This window comes from Eurosta solidaginis, unplaced genomic scaffold, assembly GCF_040869045.1.
Source record: "Eurosta solidaginis isolate ZX-2024a unplaced genomic scaffold, ASM4086904v1 ctg00001579.1, whole genome shotgun sequence".
NCBI classification, from domain to species: Eukaryota; Metazoa; Arthropoda; class Insecta; order Diptera; family Tephritidae; genus Eurosta; species Eurosta solidaginis.
This window is the reverse complement of record NW_027137185.1, coordinates 46,933-69,568: the sequence shown is the minus strand read 5'-3', so window position 1 is coordinate 69,568 and position 22,636 is coordinate 46,933. Positions and strand designations below refer to the sequence as shown.

Genomic DNA, 22,636 nt, shown 5'->3' with positions numbered 1-22,636 from the left:
ATTTTGATTGTGTTCTTATGCCCAAATTTTCAAACTAAAAACTTTCCTCAAAAAAAGGAAAGAAGCAAAAAGACGGCCGAATGTCAGGAAAACTATCGAAATACAACCTGGCGCGTGTGTTTTTAGTGAAACCAGGCTGCATCTTCAGGGTTTTCGTTAGTTGATTTTTTGTTCGGTTATTAACACTCGAATTTGTTGGATCCCGCGGATCCGAGTTGTGATACTCTTTGGATCGCGCGCAAAGTGCTTACTGCGTGAGTACCGAGTGGCAACTTTGTTTCGTTCATTCAAAATGTCATTCATTCATGGAAATGAGTATAGAGACATTTTGAATGAATTTTCACTATGAAGAAAACTGGTGATGGGTAAGTATGAGTATCGTTCCCTTTTTTGATAATTTTAAATTTTTTAATTTCTTATTCCCTTTTTTCTCATTTCAGAGACTCTTTTTTATTTCATTTCAGGTACACAGCTACGAATTAATGATAATGTGGGTAATCTTTTAGTGATCGCAGTTATGTATATAGCTCATCTAAATAGTGGTTGGTTGTGCACACGCTAAAGATATTGTTGAGCAAAGCGAGGAATAGTGTGAATATTTTGGTATATGTCACACGTGCGGTGATAAGGGCAAAGGTGCAGGTCAAGCTTGTCAAGCTATGGGAAATTTATTATCATACCAATTGTTTTATTTGTTGTTCTTGTGGACGCGCGCTGCGCGGCAAAGCGTTCTATAATGTACATGGGGGTGTTTATTACGAGGGAGATTATAAGTATTCTGCTTTTCACCAAACAGCAGAAAATGTGCCACCTGTGGGTAATTGATAATGGGAATGATTCTCCAAGCAATGCGAAAGTCCTATCATCCTGGCTGTTTCCGTTGCTGCGTTGTAATGAATGTTTAAATGGTGTTCCTTTTACGGTTGATGTGGATCACAAGATTTACTGTGATCGTTTACATCATCGAATATTTGCTCCGAAATGCGCTAGCTGTGGCAAGGGCATAACACCTGTCGAGGGCACTGATGAAACGGTGCGTGTAGTCTCAATGGATAAAGATTTTTGTGTTGATTGTTACAATGCGAAGAGTGCGGCATGCAGCTCACTGATGCACAAGATAAACGTTGTTAAGCATTAGATGGGCGCCTCTTATGTCGTTCATGTCATTTGCAACGTTTGGCCATGCAACAAACTTCGCCACATGTGCGACGTCAAGAGCCGGTTTGTGCTTCATATCAGTATATGGGTTAGATCGCTTTAGCTCAAGATTGCACCCGCAAAGTCAATATGGAACATACATTATTTTTAACTTTAAAATGTATGCATTCCTACTACAACTATATATAATATGCAAAGTATGAGAAAGATCAAAGATTAGTGCGTAAGGTATAAAATTTAACGCACAATTTTTTTTTTTTTTTTTTTTTTACGATAAGTGAAAACAGCAGAGCTTAGAAAACTAATGAAGCACTCGCAGAGCCGAACCGTGTGACTCAAGAGTTACTGCGTATGCATTTGCGATATTTGCGAAAATTGCTTCGGCATCATTTCATGCAGATGCATGACGATTTCAAATTAAAACAAGCTTGTGGTTATAAATATACAGTCAAGCTGCAACGGATGTTTCAAGATATAGGTCTCGCTCAAGATTTAAAATTTGAGCTTCAAACAACATTTGGCTAATGCAAGAATCCCACAAGAAAATGATTTTTGCATTGAAGGGTTGTCATCGGGCTCGTGGCCATTTAATCAAAGCACCATATAAGGATGCGAATTGGGACGATCTGTACAGCAATTTAATGAGTTCTATGCAAATCGTCACTCAGGTCGTAAGCTTAATTGGCTGTATAATTTGTGTAAAGGAACAAACGGTTTCCGAAATCGTCATGCATTGCAAGCAAGTACTTTCCAAATGACTGTGCTTCTACAATTTAATGATCAAACAAAGTTCACATTACAGCAACTGCAAGAAAGTACGCAAATTAGGTTGGCAAATCTCAAACAGGTGCTACAAATTTTAATGAAAGCTAAATGGCTACTATGTGCCGATGATGAGAATTCGCTCAATCCCAACCCTATGTTGGAGCTATTCTTGGACCATAGAAAAACAAGAAGCTTCGCATTAACATCAATCAACCGCTAAAGACAGCTCACAGTGGAGCAAGAAGCCGTGCATACGCATATTGAAGAAGATCGCAAAGAAGCTGAATCATACACAGCTTATTACCGAGGTTCTCAATCAATTGGCATGACGCTTCGAGTAGGTACGTCATGTACGCTTTCTATATTGCCCCGGTCACGACATTCTTATGGCTACAATGTTGAACGGTGCTGCTGTTATGGATGCTGCACTATTGTTAGTTGCTGGTGTTGTCTTGTAATTGATCCAGGCGTGCTAGTCGTGCCGGAAGGTACACGCCCCGGCAGTGCTTCCGTTTATAAACCGGAACAGCTTACGAAGACGGACCCGATTTCAAAACTAGGTAAGTTGCTAAAAGAGAAAATGACCACTGTGAGCGTCATACCAACTCATTCCTTACTTGTCGTAGGCACCGTTGTGTTGCAACCCAAAAAGGACTCGACCTAAAAGAGTTGGTGTATTTCGACTCCATGGATCCACTTACACCGGAAACCTTGCGGGCGCTAGAATGGCTCAAATGAAGGACCGTTCATTACTACCGTGCTGTCAGGTGAGATTGCCGTAGTTATAATAGACGGAAGTATTACAAAAATTACCCTATGTAGTCGTAGTGAATTTGATTTTAGTATACTTTTATCAAACTTTTATTATTTTTAAAATAAATGCAATCAAAATTGCAAATTAAAATCTTCAAATGAGCTGTCCTTCTTGGAAATTGCTTTAGGAATCCCCCTTTTTTTTAATTCCTAACCTGTTAAAATCCAATTTCTAGAACTCTTTCTTAGGAAATTCTGTGCAGATGCGAATAAAGTTCTGTAAAAGTTCAAGCTTGTTTTGAGACTGAATGACCCTTAAAAAGAGTAACTATTTTTTGTGTGAAACAATGGGTACCTCCTCTCATGCGCTTAATGTGTAGTGCTGTGGGAGGTGACCATTAGAGAACTGTATTTCAAATATACGTAAATATTTGTATGTATGTGGATGTCGGGGCAGTGCATCAGTTGCACTTAGTTGTTGGGTTCTGTTGTCCACGTGCCTTGGCCGAATGCATATGCAATCTGTGGTAGACGTGGGTCTGTATATTTGCATCTGATTAACACCGTATTATCTTTACATAAGAGCTAAAATATTGCTTAAAGGAATTTTGACTATTTTAAAACTTCCAGCTCTCTGCTGAAACTTGGCTTGCATATTGCAGCGTGAATCATAATAGCCGTATTTTTTCCTTTTAACATATACCATAAAATCAGTGGGACTGGCTGTTTATTTATATATTCAAGTAAAATATTACAAGCAAAGTTTCGATTAAAGAATATGATAGAAATTAAAACAATTTTAGTTACTTCAGTCAATTCAGTTTTTGTAGCAAAGGACTTGAGGTTTTCATCAAATAATTCACTCATTGCTTGTAGTGTTTTGTTTGATAAATTAACTTCTGCTTGTTGGATTGGTTGTTTAGTGTTACCGATTGCGCCACGAGTTTGATTTAGGATTGTTGGCTTCGTTCGGGGTGGACGAGAGCTGGGTTGCGCGGTCTGTTGGCCTCGTTCGGGGTGAACGAGAGCGGGGTTAATTTTATTTTAGGGGGGTATGCGGTGGCAGATAATTTATCTGCTTTGGGCTTCTGTTGGCCTCGTTCGGGGTGAACGAGAGCGGGTTTAAGTGGGTTGTAGGCCTCGTTCAGGGTGAACGAGGGCTGGGTTATACGGGTTGTTGGTTATAACGGTTGGGAGTTAAAAGTCTCCCTCACCCTCACTGGAGGGTGGTAGTAGGACCAATTTCGTGATTGGTCTGGTGGTTTGTCCTCTTGCCGTATCAAGTTCGACGACTCGAACTCGGTTATCGGGGCCATAATGGAGGTTGGCTATCCGACCTAGTCTCCATTCGTTGGGGGGCAGATTGTCCTCTTTAATAACGACTAAGTCCCCCGGTTTGAGATTCGATTGTGGATGCTTCCACTTAACGCGCTTCTGCAGTTCGGTGAGGTACTCCGTTTTCCACCGCTTGCAGAAGGTTTGATGCAGCGCCTTAAGTTTTTCCCATCGATTGACGAGTGAGGCGCGATTCTCGCTGACGTCAATCTCGGGTGGCGCTAGTAGGTGGCCCCCGACTAGGAAGTGCCCGGGGGTGAGTGGCTCCAGGTTGGACGGGTCATTGGAAGATGGGCTTAGGGGTCGGGAGTTGAGACAGGATTCAATCCTACACAGGAGGGTGCTAAACTCCTCTAGAGTAAATTTATGATCCAATGCGATCTTTTTGAAATGGGTTTTGAAACTCTTGACTCCCGCTTCCCACAGTCCGCCCATATGAGGAGCAGCTGCTGGTATGAAATGCCATGTAAGGGTGTGGTGGGCATATTTAGAGAGGGTTTGGTTGCGCGCATCAACGAGGAATGCCTTGACCTCTGAGCGGAGAGCCCTCGACGCACCGACAAAGTTCGTTCCGTTGTCGGAATAGAGGTTTTTCGGGCATCCTCGTCTGGAGACAAACCGACTAAATGCTGCTAGAAACGCGGCGGTGCTGAGGTCGCCAGTCGCCTCTAAGTGGATCGCCTTAGTCGCAAAGCAGACGAATAGGCAGACGTAACCCTTGGACATGCGGCATCCTCTTCCGCTGTAAGACTTGATGTCAAACGGTCCTGCGAAATCCACCCCGGTGTTGGTAAATGCCCGGCTAAAGGTAGTGCGTTCCGCAGGGAGGGTTCCCATGAGTTGCGTCGGGGAACGTTTGCGGAATAGCGTACAGGCCTTGCAGTTGTGGATGATGGATCGGATCATGTTTTTGACCCGAGGTATCCAATACTGCGTGCGTAGGAGCCGGTTCATATCCGGCTCGAAGGACCAATGTTTGCGGGGGGAATGTGGTACCCGTGTCGTGGGGCGCGATCGCACGCAAATAAAGAAATAGAAAAGAGAAGAATTATTACCGATTCGTTACAATTTATTTATAAGCAATAAATATTCTACAATAATGGTTTATACAAGTGAAGCACTCACAAACTTCCTGGCCGTCAGGAAGTTTAATTAATTTCACAATATAAATAGCAATTCCGAGTGAATGTGCCGTAGTGCAGTTAGGAAGAAATTAATCGAATTACCAAATGCACTTAACACGTTCAAATGTATGCCCGTGATGAATTGCAAATAGCAGGTTAAGAATTAAAATTTAAGTGACAGTGGCAAAAGTTTAATTATAGGAAATAGGTTCACTTTGCAGTTCACAATCTAGAACACAGTTTAGATTTTACGATGTACACTCGAAAAAAAAGTTAGGAAACTCACCTGGGGCTGGCTGCTGGCTCGTTGACGTTCCAAAATAGAAAGAAAGTTTAAAAAACGAAAAAGGTCCGCACCACCTGCCGATAGCTAACTTTCGTCGAGTTTTCCCCTTTAAAGTTAGCGCTCGGCAGGGGTGGGCCGTTACCGGTAAATACTAAAATTGCCAAAAGTGTACATTAGGGTGTTAGCGAATATTTAGGCTGGTGGCCTAAACATATTTATTTATTTATTTATTTATTATTTAAGGTCGACGACAAACTATGGTCGACTGCATAATATAAAAGATATATAAATATACAACTCAAAAGATAAAATTTAAGATATATCGAGCTTTCAACAATGTTATATTACAAACAAAGAAATATTAATGAACATTACTATTTAAATTCAGAATATAATAATAATAAGAAATATGAGCAGAAATAAGATTTTTTGCCGAAATCTTATACTGGCGGAATGCATCAGATTCCGCTCAGCATGATTTCGGAATGCAGTGGATTCCAATCTCCCTGTTGGAATGCAACAAGATTCCAATCAGCATGTCATGGGAATCCGGCAGTGCTAAGAGTAGTGTAATGAGGATACGCCATCACAAGGCATAAAAAGTAACATGACCTGTGTTGTTGGAATGCACCGGATTCCAATCAGCTCGATGCCTGACCCATAAGATTATACTGCCGGAATGCATACGATTCCGGTCAGTGACTCATGAAAAAGCATGTTTTTTACGTTGTTGGAATGCACCAGATTCCAATCAACACAGTACTGTCTTGTTCCTTCTTAATGATACATGTTGATAAATGTTCCTCCATCCTTAAGCGAGATAGTTCCTGTTTTTTATCGAAGGAATAAAATGCCGGCAAATTAAATTAGCTTGTATCTCTTAAATTAGATAGGCAAGTATTGCATTACGTATAGTGGCAAAAGTACATTCAAGACTGATGCAGCTATACAAGTCATTGTAGTGCGCGCACCAGATAAGAAGAGGATTATTTTTAGCAAAGTTTCGTCGACAAAGGGGTAAATAGAAAGGAACGTAGTGTCTGGATACTCTAGGGGGAACCGCAAAAAACAAGCGGCTGAGGAGGTCCGCGGAATCAATTTCTCCAATAATGAGCTTATGGATGAACAATACCCCCAGTAATATTCTCCGATTTTCCAGAGTGGGTAAGTTAATAAGAAGAAGTCTACTTCTGTATGGAGGAAGGTGGAGACTTGAGTCCCAATTAAGGCCGCGCAATGCAAATATACACATAAAAACCTACCATCTGCAAAAATAAATTCGATTCTATCTTGCTTGGTTCAATAGATATGGACACTTTTCCCTTTTAGTCGGTTAACCCCACCCACAATAGATATGGACACTTATCCCTTTTAGTCGGTTACTTTGATGTAGAAATTGAACCGTTAACGATAGAACCTTGGATCAGCTTGTGGATTAATATACACATAAAAACTTATCACCTGCAAAAATAAATTCGATTCTATTTTGATTGGTTCAATAGATATGTATACTTATCCCTTTTAGTCGGTTAACCCCACCCACAATAGATGTGGACACTTATCCTTTTTAGTCGGTTAACCCCACCCACTATAACGTAGAAATTGAACCGTTAACGGTAGAACCTTGTATCAGCTTGTGGATTAATATACACATAAAAACCTACCATCTGCAAAAATCAAATCGATTCTATTTTGCTTGGTTCAATAGATATGGACACTTTTCCCTTTTAGTCGGTTAACCCCACCCACAATAGATATGGACACTTATCCCCTTTAGTCAGTTACTTTGATGTAGAAATTGAACCGTTAACGATAGAACCTTGTATCGGCTTGTGGATTAATATACACATAAAAACCTACCATTTGCAAAAATAAAATCGATTCCATCTTGCTTGGTTCAATAGATATGGACACTTATCCCTTTTAGTCGGTTAACCCCATCCACTTTGACGTAGAAATTGAACCGTTAACGATAGAACCTTAAATCAGCTTGTGGATTAATATACACATAAAAACCTACCATCTGCAAAATAAAATCGATTCTATTTTGCTTGGTTCAATAGATATGGACACTTTTCCCTTTTATTCGGTTAACCCCACCCACAATAGATATGGACACTTATCCCCTTTAGTCGGTTACTTTGATGTAGAAATTGAACCGTTAACGATAGAACCTTGTATCAGCTTGTATTAATATACACATAAAAACCTACCATCTCCAAAAATAAAATCGATTCCATCTTGCTTGGTTCAATAGATATGGACACTTATCCCTTTTAGTCGGTTAACCCCATCCACTTTGACGTAGAAATTGAACCGTTAACGATAGAACCTTAAATCAGCTTGTGGATTAATATACACATAAAAACCTACCATCTGCAAAATTAAATCGATTCTATTTTGCTTGGTTCAATAGATATGGACACTTTTCCATTTTAGTCGGTTAACCCCACCCACAATAGATATGAACACTTATCCCCTTTAGTCGGTTACTTTGATGTAGAAATTGAACCGTTAACGATAGAACCTTGTATCAGCTTGTGGATTTATATACACATAAAAACCTACCATCTGCAAAAATAAAATCGATTCTAACTTGATTGGTTCAATAGATATGTATACTTATCCCTTTTAGTCGGTTAACCCCACCCACAATAGATGTGGACACTTATCCTTTTTAGTCGGTTAACCCCACCCACTATGACGTAGAAATTGAACCGTTAACGGTAGAACCTTGTATCAGCTTGTGGATTAATATACACATAAAAACCTACCATCTGCAAAAATAAAATCGATTCTATTTTGCTTGGTTCAATAGATATGGACACTTATCCCTTTTAGTCGGTTAACCCCACCCACAATAGATATGGACACTTATCCCCTTTAGTCAGTTACTTTGATGTAGAAATTGAACCGTTAACGATAGAACCTTGTATCAGCTTGTGGATTAATATACACATAAAAACCTACCATCTGCAAAAATAAAATCGATTCCATCTTGCTTGGTTCAATAGATATGGACACTTATCCCTTTTAGTCGGTTAACCCCATCCACTTTGAACCTTAAATCAGCTTGTGGATTAATATACACATAAAAACCTACCATCTGCAAAATTAAATCGATTCTATTTTGCTTGGTTCAATAGATGTGGACACTTTTCCCTTTTAGTCGGTTAACCCCACCCACAATAGATATGGGCACTTATCCCCTTTAGTGGGTTACTTTGATGTAGAAATTAAACCGTTAGCGATAGAACCTTGTATCAGCTTGTGGATTAATATACACATAAAAACCTACCATCTGCAAAAATAAAATCGATTCCATCTTGCTTGGTTCAATAGATATGGACACTTATCCCCTTTAGTCGGTTAACCCCATCCACTTTGACGTAGAAATTGAACCGTTAACGAAAGAACCTTGTATCAGCTTGTGGATTAATATACACATAAAAACCTACCATCTGCAAAATCAAAATCGATTCTATCTTGCTTGGTTCAATAGATATGGACACTTATCCCTTTGACGTAGAAATTGAACCGTTAGCGACAGAATCTTGGATCAGCTTGTGGATTAATATACACATAAAAACCTACCATCTGCAAAAATAAATTCGATTCTATCTTGCTTGGTTCAATAGATATGTATACTTATCCCTTTTAGTCGGTTAACCCCACCCACAATAGATATGTATACTTATCCCTTTTAGTCGGTTAACCCAACCCACTATAACGTAGAAATTGAACCGTTAGCGATAGAACCTTAAATCAGCTTGTGGATTAATATACACATAAAAACCTATCATCTGCAAAAATAAATTCGATTCTATATTGCTTGGTTCAATAGATATGTATACTTATCCCTTTTAGTCGGTCAGCCCCACCCACAATAGATGTGGAGACTTATCCCTTTTAGTCGGATAACCCCACCCAGTATGACGTAGAAATTGAACCCTTAGCGATAGAACCTTGGGTCAGCTTGTTGATTAATACACACATAAAAGCCTATCATCTGCAAAAACAAAATCGATTCTATCTTGGTTGGGTCAATAGATATGGACACTTATCCCCTTTAGTCGGTTAACCCCACCCACTTTGACGTAGAAAAAGAACCGTTAACGATAGAACCTTGGATCAGCTTGTGGATTAATATACACATAAAAACCTATCATCTGCAAGAACAAAATCGATTCTATCTTGCTTGGTTCAATAGATATGGACACTTTTCCCGTTTAGTCGGTTAACCCCACCCACAATAGATATGGACACTTATACCTTTTAGTCGGTTAACCCCATCCACTTTGGCGTAGAAATTGAATCGTTAACGATAGAACCTTGTATCAGCTTGTGGATTAATATACACATAAAAGCCTACCATCAGCAAAAATAAAATCGTTTCTACCTTGCTTGGTTCAATAGATATGGACACTTATCCCTTTTAGTCGGTTAACCCCACCCACAATAGATATGGACACTTATCCCTTTTAGTCGGTTACTTTGATGTAGAAATTGAACCGTTAACGATAGAACCTTGGATCAGCTTGTGGATTAATATACACATAAAAACTTATCACCTGCAAAAATAAATTCGATTCTATCTTGATTGGTTCAATAGATATGTATACTTATCCCTTTTAGTCGGTTAACCCCACCCACAATAGATGTGGACACTTATCCTTTTTAGTCGGTTAACCCCACCCACTATAACGTAGAAATTGAACCGTTAACGGTAGAACCTTGTATCAGCTTGTGGATTAATATACACATAAAAACCTACCATCTGCAAAATTAAATCGATTCTATTTTGCTTGGTTCAATAGATATGGACACTTTTCCCTTTTAGTCGGTTAACCCCACCCACAATAGATATGGACCCTTATCCCCTTTAGTCGGTTACTTTGATGTAGAAATTGAACCGTTAACGATAGAACCTTGTATCAGCTTGTGGATTAATATACACATAAAAACCTACCATCTGCAAAAATAAAATCGAGTCTATCTTGATTGGTTCAATAGATATGTATACTTTTCCCTTTTAGTCGGTTAACCCCACCCACAATAGATATGGACACTTATCCCCTTTAGACAGTTACTTTGATGTAGAAATTGAACCGTTAACGATAGAACCTTGTATCAGCTTGTGGATTAATATACACATAAAAACCTACCATCTGCAAAAATAAAATCGATTCCATCTTGCTTGGTTCAATAGATATGGACACTTATCCCTTTTAGTCGGTTAACCCCATCCACTTTGACGTAGAAATTGAACCGTTAACGATAGAGCCTTAAATCAGCTTGTGGATTAATATACACATAAAAACCTACCATCTGCAAAATTAAATCGATTCTATTTTGCTTGGTTCAATAGATGTGGACACTTTTCCCTTTTGGTCGGTTAACCCCACCCACAATAGATATGGGCACTTATCCCCTTTAGTGGGTTACTTTGATGTAGAAATTGAACCGTTAGCGATAGAACCTTGTATCAGCTTGTGAATTAATATACACATAAAAACCTACCATCTGCAAAAATAAAATCGATTCCATCTTGCTTGGTTCAATAGATATGGACACTTATCCCCTTTAGTCGGTTAACCCCATCCACTTTGACGTAGAAATTGAACCGTTAACGAAAGAACCTTGTATCAGCTTGTGGGTTAATACACACATAAAAACCTACCATCTGCAAAATCAAAATCGATTCTATCTTGCTTGGTTCAATAGATATGGACACTTATCCCTTTTAGTCGGTTAACACCACCCACAATAGATGTGGACACTTATCCCTTTTAGTCGGTTAACGCCATCCACCTTGACGTAGAAGTTGAACCGTTCATGATAGAACCTTGTATCAGCTTGTGGATTAATATACACATAAAAACCTACCATCTGCAAAAATAAAATCGATTCTATCTTGCTTGGTTCAATAGATATGGACACTTATCCCTTTTAGTCGGTTAACACCACCCACAATAGATGTGGACACTTATCCCTTTTAGTCGGTTAACGCCATCCACCTTGACGTAGAAGTTGAACCGTTCACGATAGAACCTTGTATCAGCTTGTGGATTAATATACACATAAAAACCTACCATCTGCAAAAATAAAATCGATTCTATATTGCTTGGTTCAATAGATATGTATACTTATCCCTTTTAGTCGGTTAGCCCCACCCACAATAGATGTGGAGACTTATCCCTTTTAGTCGGATAACCCCACCCAGTATGACGTAGAAATTGAACCCTTAGCGATAGAACCTTGGGTCAGCTTGTGGATTAATACACACATAAAAGCCTATCATCTGCAAAAACAAAATCGATTCTATCTTGCTTGGTTCAATAGATATGGACACTTATCCCCTTTAGTCGGTTAACCCCACCCACTTTGACGTAGAAAAAGAACCGTTAACGATAGAACCTTGGATCAGCTTGTGGATTAATATACACATAAAAACCTATCATCTGCAAGAACAAAATCGATTCTATCTTGCTTGGTTCAATAGATATGGACACTTTTCCCGTTTAGTCGGTTAACCCCACCCACAATAGATATGGACACTTATACCTTTTAGTCGGTTAACCCCATCCACTTTGACGTAGAAATTGAACCGTTAACGATAGAACCTTGTATCAGCTTGTGGATTAATATACACATAAAAGCCTACCATCAGCAAAAATAAAATCGTTTCTACCTTGCTTGGTTCAATAGATATGGACACTTATCCCTTTTAGTCGGTTAACCCCACCCACAATAGATATTGACACTTATCCCTTTTAGTCGGTTACTTTGATGTAGAAATTGAACCGTTAACGATAGAACCTTGGATCAGCTTGTGGATTAATATACACATAAAAACTTATCACCTGCAAAAATAAATTCGATTATATCTTGACTGGTTCAATAGATATGTATACTTATCCCTTTTAGTCGGTTAACCCCAACCACAATAGATGTGGACACTTATCCTTTTTAGTCGGTTAACCCCACCCACTATGACGTAGAAATTGAACCGTTAACGGTAGAACCTTGTATCAGCTTGTGGATTAATGTACACATAAAAGCCTACCATCAGCAAAAATAAAATCGTTTCTACCTTGCTTGGTTCAATAGATATGGACACTTATCCCTTTTAGTCGGTTAACCCCATCCACTTTGACGTAGAAATTGAACCGTTAACGGTAGAACCTTGTATCAGCTTGTGGATTAATATACACATAAAAACCTACCATCTGCAAAAATAAAATCGATTCTATTTTGCTTGGTTCAATAGATATGGACACTTATCCCTTTTAGTCGGTTAACCCCACCCACAATAGATATGGACACTTATCCCCTTTAGTCAGTTACTTTGATGTAGAAATTGAACCGTTAACGATAGAACCTTGTATCAGCTTGTGGATTAATATACACATAAAAACCTACCATCTGCAAAAATAAAATCGATTCCATCTTGCTTGGTTCAATAGATATGGACACTTATCCCTTTTAGTCGGTTAACCCCATCCACTTTGACGTAGAAATTGAACCGTTAACGATAGAACCTTAAATCAGCTTGTGGATTAATATACACATAAAAACCTACCATCTGCAAAATTAAATCGATTCTATTTTGCTTGGTTCAATAGATGTGGACACTTTTCCCTTTTAGTCGGTTAACCCCACCCACAATAGATATGGGCACTTATCCCCTTTAGTGGGTTACTTTGATGTAGAAATTGAACCGTTAGCGATAGAACCTTGTATCAGCTTGTGGATTAATATACACATAAAAACCTACCATCTGCAAAAATAAAATCGATTCCATCTTGCTTGGTTCAATAGATATGGACACTTATCCCCTTTAGTCGGTTAACCCCATCCACTTTGACGTAGAAATTGAACCGTTAACGAAAGAACCTTGTATCAGCTTGTGGATTAATATACACATAAAAACCTACCATCTGCAAAATCAAAATCGATTCTATCTTGCTTGGTTCAATAGATATGGACACTTATCCCTTTGACGTAGAAATTGAACCGTTAGCGACAGAATCTTGGATCAGCTTGTGGATTAATATACACATAAAAACCTACCATCTGCAAAAATAAATTCGATTCTATCTTGCTTGGTTCAATAGATATGTATACTTATCCCTTTTAGTCGGTTAACCCCACCCACAATAGATATGTATACTTATCCCTTTTAGTCGGTTAACCCCACCCACTATAACGTAGAAATTGAACCGTTAGCGATAGAACCTTAAATCAGCTTGTGGATTAATATACACATAAAAACCTATCATCTGCAAAAATAAATTCGATTCTATATTGCTTGGTTCAATAGATATGTATACTTATCCCTTTTAGTCGGTCAGCCCCACCCACAATAGATGTGGAGACTTATCCCTTTTAGTCGGATAACCCCACCCAGTATGACGTAGAAATTGAACCCTTAGCGATAGAACCTTGGGTCAGCTTGTGGATTAATACACACATAAAAGCCTATCATCTGCAAAAACAAAATCGATTCTATCTTGGTTGGGTCAATAGATATGGACACTTATCCCCTTTAGTCGGTTAACCCCACCCACTTTGACGTAGAAAAAGAACCGTTAACGATAGAACCTTGGATCAGCTTGTGGATTAATATACACATAAAAACCTATCATCTGCAAGAACAAAATCGATTCTATCTTGCTTGGTTCAATAGATATGGACACTTTTCCCGTTTAGTCGGTTAACCCCACCCACAATAGATATGGACACTTATACCTTTTAGTCGGTTAACCCCATCCACTTTGACGTAGAAATTGAACCGTTAACGATAGAACCTTGTATCAGCTTGTGGATTAATATACACATAAAAGCCTACCATCAGCAAAAATAAAATCGTTTCTACCTTGCTTGGTTCAATAGATATGGACACTTATCCCTTTTAGTCGGTTAACCCCACCCACAATAGATATGGACACTTATCCCTTTTAGTCGGTTACTTTGATGTAGAAATTGAACCGTTAACGATAGAACCTTGGATCAGCTTGTGGATTAATATACACATAAAAACTTATCACCTGCAAAAATAAATTCGATTCTATCTTGATTGGTTCAATAGATATGTATACTTATCCCTTTTAGTCGGTTAACCCCACCCACAATAGATGTGGACACTTATCCTTTTTAGTCGGTTAACCCCACCCACTATAACGTAGAAATTGAACCGTTAACGGTAGAACCTTGTATCAGCTTGTGGATTAATATACACATAAAAACCTACCATCTGCAAAATTAAATCGATTCTATTTTGCTTGGTTCAATAGATATGGACACTTTTCCCTTTTAGTCGGTTAACCCCACCCACAATAGATATGGACACTTATCCCCTTTAGTCGGTTACTTTGATGTAGAAATTGAACCGTTAACGATAGAACCTTGTATCAGCTTGTGGATTAATATACACATAAAAACCTACCATCTGCAAAAATAAAATCGATTCTATCTTGATTGGTTCAATAGATATGTATACTTTTCCCTTTTAGTCGGTTAACCCCACCCACAATAGATATGGACACTTATCCCCTTTAGACAGTTACTTTGATGTAGAAATTGAACCGTTAACGATAGAACCTTGTATCAGCTTGTGGATTAATATACACATAAAAACCTACCATCTGCAAAAATAAAATCGATTCCATCTTGCTTGGTTCAATAGATATGGACACTTATCCCTTTTAGTCGGTTAACCCCATCCACTTTGACGTAGAAATTGAACCGTTAACGATAGAGCCTTAAATCAGCTTGTGGATTAATATACACATAAAAACCTACCATCTGCAAAATTAAATCGATTCTATTTTGCTTGGTTCAATAGATGTGGACACTTTTCCCTTTTGGTCGGTTAACCCCACCCACAATAGATATGGGCACTTATCCCCTTTAGTGGGTTACTTTGATGTAGAAATTGAACCGTTAGCGATAGAACCTTGTATCAGCTTGTGAATTAATATACACATAAAAACCTACCATCTGCAAAAATAAAATCGATTCCATCTTGCTTGGTTCAATAGATATGGACACTTATCCCCTTTAGTCGGTTAACCCCATCCACTTTGACGTAAAAATTGAACCGTTAACGAAAGAACCTTGTATCAGCTTGTGGGTTAATACACACATAAAAACCTACCATCTGCAAAATCAAAATCGATTCTATCTTGCTTGGTTCAATAGATATGGACACTTATCCCTTTTAGTCGGTTAACACCACCCACAATAGATGTGGACACTTATCCCTTTTAGTCGGTTAACGCCATCCACCTTGACGTAGAAGTTGAACCGTTCATGATAGGACCTTGTATCAGCTTGTGGATTAATATACACATAAAAACCTACCATCTGCAAAAATAAAATCGATTCTATCTTGCTTGGTTCAATAGATATGGACACTTATCCCTTTTAGTCGGTTAACACCACCCACAATAGATGTGGACACTTATCCCTTTTAGTCGGTTAACGCCATCCACCTTGACGTAGAAGTTGAACCGTTCACGATAGAACCTTGTATCAGCTTGTGGATTAATATACACATAAAAACCTACCATCTGCAAAAATAAAATCGATTCTATATTGCTTGGTTCAATAGATATGTATACTTATCCCTTTTAGTCGGTTAGCCCCACCCACAATAGATGTGGAGACTTATCCCTTTTAGTCGGATAACCCCACCCAGTATGACGTAGAAATTGAACCCTTAGCGATAGAACCTTGGGTCAGCTTGTGGATTAATACACACATAAAAGCCTATCATCTGCAAAAACAAAATCGATTCTATCTTGCTTGGTTCAATAGATATGGACACTTATCCCCTTTAGTCGGTTAACCCCACCCACTTTGACGTAGAAAAAGAACCGTTAACGATAGAACCTTGGATCAGCTTGTGGATTAATATACACATAAAAACCTATCATCTGCAAGAACAAAATCGATTCTATCTTGCTTGGTTCAATAGATATGGACACTTTTCCCGTTTAGTCGGTTAACCCCACCCACAATAGATATGGACACTTATACCTTTTAGTCGGTTAACCCCATCCACTTTGACGTAGAAATTGAACCGTTAACGATAGAACCTTGTATCAGCTTGTGGATTAATATACACATAAAAGCCTACCATCAGCAAAAATAAAATCGTTTCTACCTTGCTTGGTTCAATAGATATGGACACTTATCCCTTTTAGTCGGTTAACCCCACCCACAATAGATATTGACACTTATCCCTTTTAGTCGGTTACTTTGATGTAGAAATTGAACCGTTAACGATAGAACCTTGGATCAGCTTGTGGATTAATATACACATAAAAACTTATCACCTGCAAAAATAAATTCGATTCTATCTTGACTGGTTAAATAGATATGTATACTTATCCCTTTTAGTCGGTTAACCCCAACCACAATAGATGTGGACACTTATCCTTTTTAGTCGGTTAACCCCACCCACTATAACGTAGAAATTGAACCGTTAACGGTAGAACCTTGTATCAGCTTGTGGATTAATATACACATAAAAACCTACCATCTGCAAAATTAAATCGATTCTATTTTGCTTGGTTCAATAGATATGGACACTTTTCCCTTTTAGTCGGTTAACCCCACCCACAATAGATATAGACACTTATCCCCTTTAGTCGGTTACTTTGATGTAGAAATTGAACCGTTAACGATAGAACCTTGTATCAGCTTGTGGATTAATATACACATAAAAACCTACCATCTGCAAAAATTAAATCGATTCTATCTTGATTGGTTCAATAGATATGTATACTTTTCCCTTTTAGTCGGTTAACCCCACCCACAATAGATATGGACACTTATCCCCTTTAGTCAGTTACTTTGATGTAGAAATTGAACCGTTAACGATAGAACCTTGTATCAGCTATTGGATTAATATACACATAAAAACCTACCATCTGCAAAAATAAAATCGATTCCATCTTGCTTGGTTCAATAGATATGGACACTTATCCCTTTTAGTCGGTTAACCCCATCCACTTTGACGTAGAAATTGAACCGTTAACGATAGAACCTTAAATCAGCTTGTGGATTAATATACACATAAAAACCTACCATCTGCAAAATTAAATCGATTCTATTTTGCTTGGTTCAATAGATGTGGACACTTTTCCCTTTTAGTCGGTTAACCCCACCCACAATAGATATGGGCACTTATCCCCTTTAGTGGGTTACTTTGATGTAGAAATTGAACCGTTAGCGATAGAACCTTGTATCAGCTTGTGGATTAATATACACATAAAAACCTACCATCTGCAAAAATAAAATCGATTCCATCTTGCTTGGTTCAATAGATATGGACACTTATCCCCTTTAGTCGGTTAACCCCATCCACTTTGACGTAGAAATTGAACCGTTAACGAAAGAAACTTGTATCAGCTTGTGGATTAATACACACATAAAAACCTACCATCTGCAAAATCAAAATCGATTCTATCTTGCTTGGTTCAATAGATATGGACACTTATCCCTTTTAGTCGGTTAACCCCACCCACTTTGACGTAGAAATTGAACCGTTAGCGATAGAATCTTGGATCAGCTTGTGGATTAATATACACATAAAAACCTAGCATCTGCAAAAATAAATTCGATTCTATCTTGCTTGGTTCAATAGATATGTATACCTATCCCTTTTAGTCGGTTAACCCCACCCACAATAGATATGTATACTTATCCCTTTTAGTCGGTTAACCCCACCCACTATAACGTAGAAATTGAACCGTTAGCGATAGAACCTTAAGTCAGCTTGTGGATTAATATACACATAAAAACCTATCATCTGCAAAAATAAATTCGATTCTATATTGCTTGGTTCAATAGATATGTATACTTATCCCTTTTAGTCGGTTAACCCCACCCACAATAGATGTGGAGACTTATCCCTTTTAGTCGGATAACCCCACCCAGTATGACGTAGAAATTGAACCCTTAGCGATAAAACCTTGGATCAGCTTGTGGATTAATATACACATAAAAGCCTATCATCTGCAAAAACAAAATCGATTCTATCTTGCTTGGTTCAATAGATATGGACACTTATCCCCTTTAGTCGGTTAACCCCACCCACTTTGAGGTAGAAAAAGAACCGTTAACGATAGAACCTTGGATCAGCTTTTGGATTAATATACACATAAAAACCTATCATCTGCAAGAACAAAATCGATTCTATCTTGCTTGGTTCAATAGATATGGACACTTTTCCCGTTTAGTCGGTTAACCCCACCCACAGTAGATATGGACGCTTATACCTTTTAGTCGGTTAAGCCCATCTACTTTGACGTAGAAATTGAACCGTTAACGATAGAACCTTGTATCAGCTTGTGGATTAATATACACATAAAAGCCTACCATCAGCAAAAATAAAATCGTTTCTACCTTGCTTGGTTCAATAGATATGGACACTTATCCCTTTTAGTCGGTTAACCCCACCCAGTATGACGTAGAAATTGAACCGTTAGCGATAGAACCTTGGATCAGCTTGTGGATTAATATACACATAAAAACCTACCATCTGCAAAAATAAAATCGATTCTATCTTGCTTGGTTCAATAGATATGGACACTTATCCCTTTTAGTCGGTTAACCCTACCCACTATAACGTAGAAATTGAACCGTTAACGATAGAGCCTTGTATCAGCTTGTGGATTAATATACACATAAAGACCTACCATCTGAAAAAATAAATTCGATTCTATCTTGCTTGGTTCAATAGATATGTATACTTATCCCTTTTAGTCAGTTAACCCCACCCACTATAACGTAGAAATTGAACCGTTAACGATAGAGCCTTGGATCAGCTTGTGGATTAATATACACATAAAAATCTATCATCTGCAGAAACAAAATCGATTATATATTGCTTGGTTCAATAGATATGGACACTTATCCCTTTTAGTCGGTTAACACCACCCACAATAGATGTGGACACTTATCCCTTTTAGTCGGTTAACGCCATCCACCTTGACGTAGAAGTTGAACCGTTCACGATAGAACCTTGTATCAGCTTGTGGATTAATATACACATAAAAACCTACCATCTGCAAAAATAAAATCGATTCTATCTTGCTTGGTTCAATAGATATGGACACTTATCCCTTTTAGTCAGTTAACCCCACCCAGTATGACGTAGAAATTGAACTGTTAGCGATAGAACCTTGGATCAGCTTGTGGATTAATATACACATAAAAACCTACCATCTGCAAAAATAAATTCGATTCTATCTTGCTTGGTTCAATAGATATGTATACTTATCCCTTTTAGTCGGTTAACCCCACCCTCTATAACGTAGAAATTGAACCGTTAACGATAGAGCCTTGGATCAGCTTGTGGATTCATATACACATAAAAACCAATCATCTGCAGAAACAAAATCGATTATATCTTCCTTGGTTCAATAGATATGAACACTTATCCCTTTTAGTCGGTTAACCCCACCCACAATAGATGTGGACACTTATCCCTTTTAGTCGGTTAACGCCATCCACCTTGACGCAGAAATTGAACCGTTAACGATAGAACCTTGTATCAGCTTGTGGATTAATATACACATAAAAACCTACCATCTGCAGAAACAAAATCGATTATATCTTGCTTGGTTCAATAGATATGGACACTTTTCCCGTTTAGTCGGTTAACCCCACCCACTTTGACGTAGAAATTGAACCGTTAACGATAGAACCTTGTATCAGCTTGAGGATTAATATACACATAAAAGCCTACCATCTGTAAAAATAAAATCGTTTCTACCTTGCTTGGTTCTATAGATATGGACACTTATCCCTTTTAGTCGGTTAACCCCACCCACAATAGATATGGACACTTATCCCTTTTAGTCGGTTACTTTGATGTAGAAATTGAACCGTTAACGATAGAACCTTGGATCAGCTTGTGGATTAATATACACATAAAAACTTATCACCTGCAAAAATAAATTCGATTCTATCTTGATTGGTTCAATAGATATGTATACTTATCCCTTTTAGTCGGTTAACCCCACCCACAATAGATGTGGACACTTATCCTTTTTAGTCGGTTAACCCCACCCACTATAACGTAGAAATTGAACCGTTAGCGGTAGAACCTTGTATCAGCTTGTGGATTAATATACACATAAAAACCTACCATCTGCAAAATTAAGTCGATTCTATTTTGCTTGGTTCAATAGATATGGACACTTTTCCCTTTTAGTCGGTTAACCCCACCCACAATAGATATGGACACTTATCCCCTTTAGTCGGTTACTTTGATGTAGAAATTCAACCGTTAACGATAGAACCTTGTATCAGCTTGTGGATTAATATACACATAAAAACCTACCATCTGCAAAAATAAAATCGATTCTATCTTGATTGGTTCAATAGATATGTATACTTTTCCCTTTTAGTCGGTTAACCCCACCCACAATAGATATGGACACTTATCCCCTTTAGTCAGTTACTTTGATGTAGAAATTGAACCGTTAACGATAGAACTTTGTATCAGCTTGTGGATTAATATACACATAAAAACCTACCATCTGCAAAAATAAAATCGATTCCATCTTGCTTGGTTCAATAGATATGGACACTTATCCCTTTTAGTCGGTTAACCCCATCCACTTTGACGTAGAAATTGAACCGTTAACGATAGAACCTTAAATCAGCTTGTGGATTAATATACACATAAAAACCTACCATCTGCAAAATTAAATCGATTCTATTTTGCTTGGTTCAATAGATATGGACACTTATCCGCTTTAGTCGGTTAACCCTACCCACTATAACGTAGAAATTGAACCGTTAGCGATAGAACCTTAAGTCAGCTTGTGGATTAATATACACATAAAAACCTATCATCTGCAAAAATAAATTCGATTCTATATTGCTTGGTTCAATAGATATGTATACTTATCCCTTTTAGTCGGTTAACCCCACCCACAATAGATGTGGAGACTTATCCCTTTTAGTCGGATAACCCCACCCAGTATGACGTAGAAATTGAACCCTTAGCGATAGAACCTTGGATCAGCTTGTGGATTAATATACACATAAAAGCCTATCATCTGCAAAAACAAAATCGATTCTATTTTGCTTGGTTCAATAGATATGGACACTTATCCCCTTTAGTCGGTTAACCCCACCCACTTTGAGGTAGAAAAAGAACCGTTAACGATAGAACCTTGGATCAGCTTGTGGATTAATATACACATAAAAACCTATCATCTGCAAGAACAAAATCGATTCTATCTTGCTTGGTTCAATAGATATGGACACTTTTCCCGTTTAGTCGGTTAACCCCACCCACAGTAGATATGGACGCTTATACCTTTTAGTCGGTTAAGCCCATCTACTTTGACGTAGAAATTGAACCGTTAACGATACAACCTTGTATCAGCTTGTGGATTAATATACACATAAAAGCCTACCATCAGCAAAAATAAAATCGTTTCTACCTTGCTTGGTTCAATAGATATGGACACTTATCCCTTTTAGTCGGTTAACCCCACCCAGTATGACGTAGAAATTGAACCGTTAGCGATAGAACCTTGGATCAGCTTGTGGATTAATATACACATAAAAACCTACCATCTGCAAAAATAAAATCGATTCTATCTTGCTTGGTTCAATAGATATGGACACTTATCCCTTTTAGTCGGTTAACCCTACCCACTATAACGTAGAAATTGAACCGTTAACGATAGAGCCTTGTATCAGCTTGTGGATTAATATACACATAAAGACCTACCATCTGAAAAAATAAATTCGATTCTATCTTGCTTGGTTCAATAGATATGTATACTTATCCCTTTTAGTCGGTTAACCCCACCCACTATAACGTAGAAATTGAACCGTTAACGATAGAGCCTTGGATCAGCTTGTGGATTAATATACACATAAAAATCTATCATCTGCAGAAACAAAATCGATTATATATTGCTTGGTTCAATAGATATGGACACTTATCCCTTTTAGTCGGTTAACACCACCCACAATAGATGTGGACACTTATCCCTTTTAGTCGGTTAACGCCATCCACCTTGACGTAGAAGTTGAACCGTTCACGATAGAACCTTGTATCAGCTTGTGGATTAATATACACATAAAAACCTACCATCTGCAAAAATAAAATCGATTCTATCTTGCTTGGTTCAATAGATATGGACACTTATCCCTTTTAGTCGGTTAACCCCACCCA

The 22,636-nt window shown here is 38.2% G+C and overlaps 1 pseudogene; it reads left to right on the top strand.

Moving 5' to 3' along the window:
* The first annotated feature begins 361 nt into the window (after positions 1 to 361).
* LOC137236263 (LIM domain-containing protein jub-like) lies at positions 362 to 1,251 on the top strand (annotated as a pseudogene).
* The last annotated feature ends 21,385 nt before the right edge of the window (positions 1,252 to 22,636 follow it).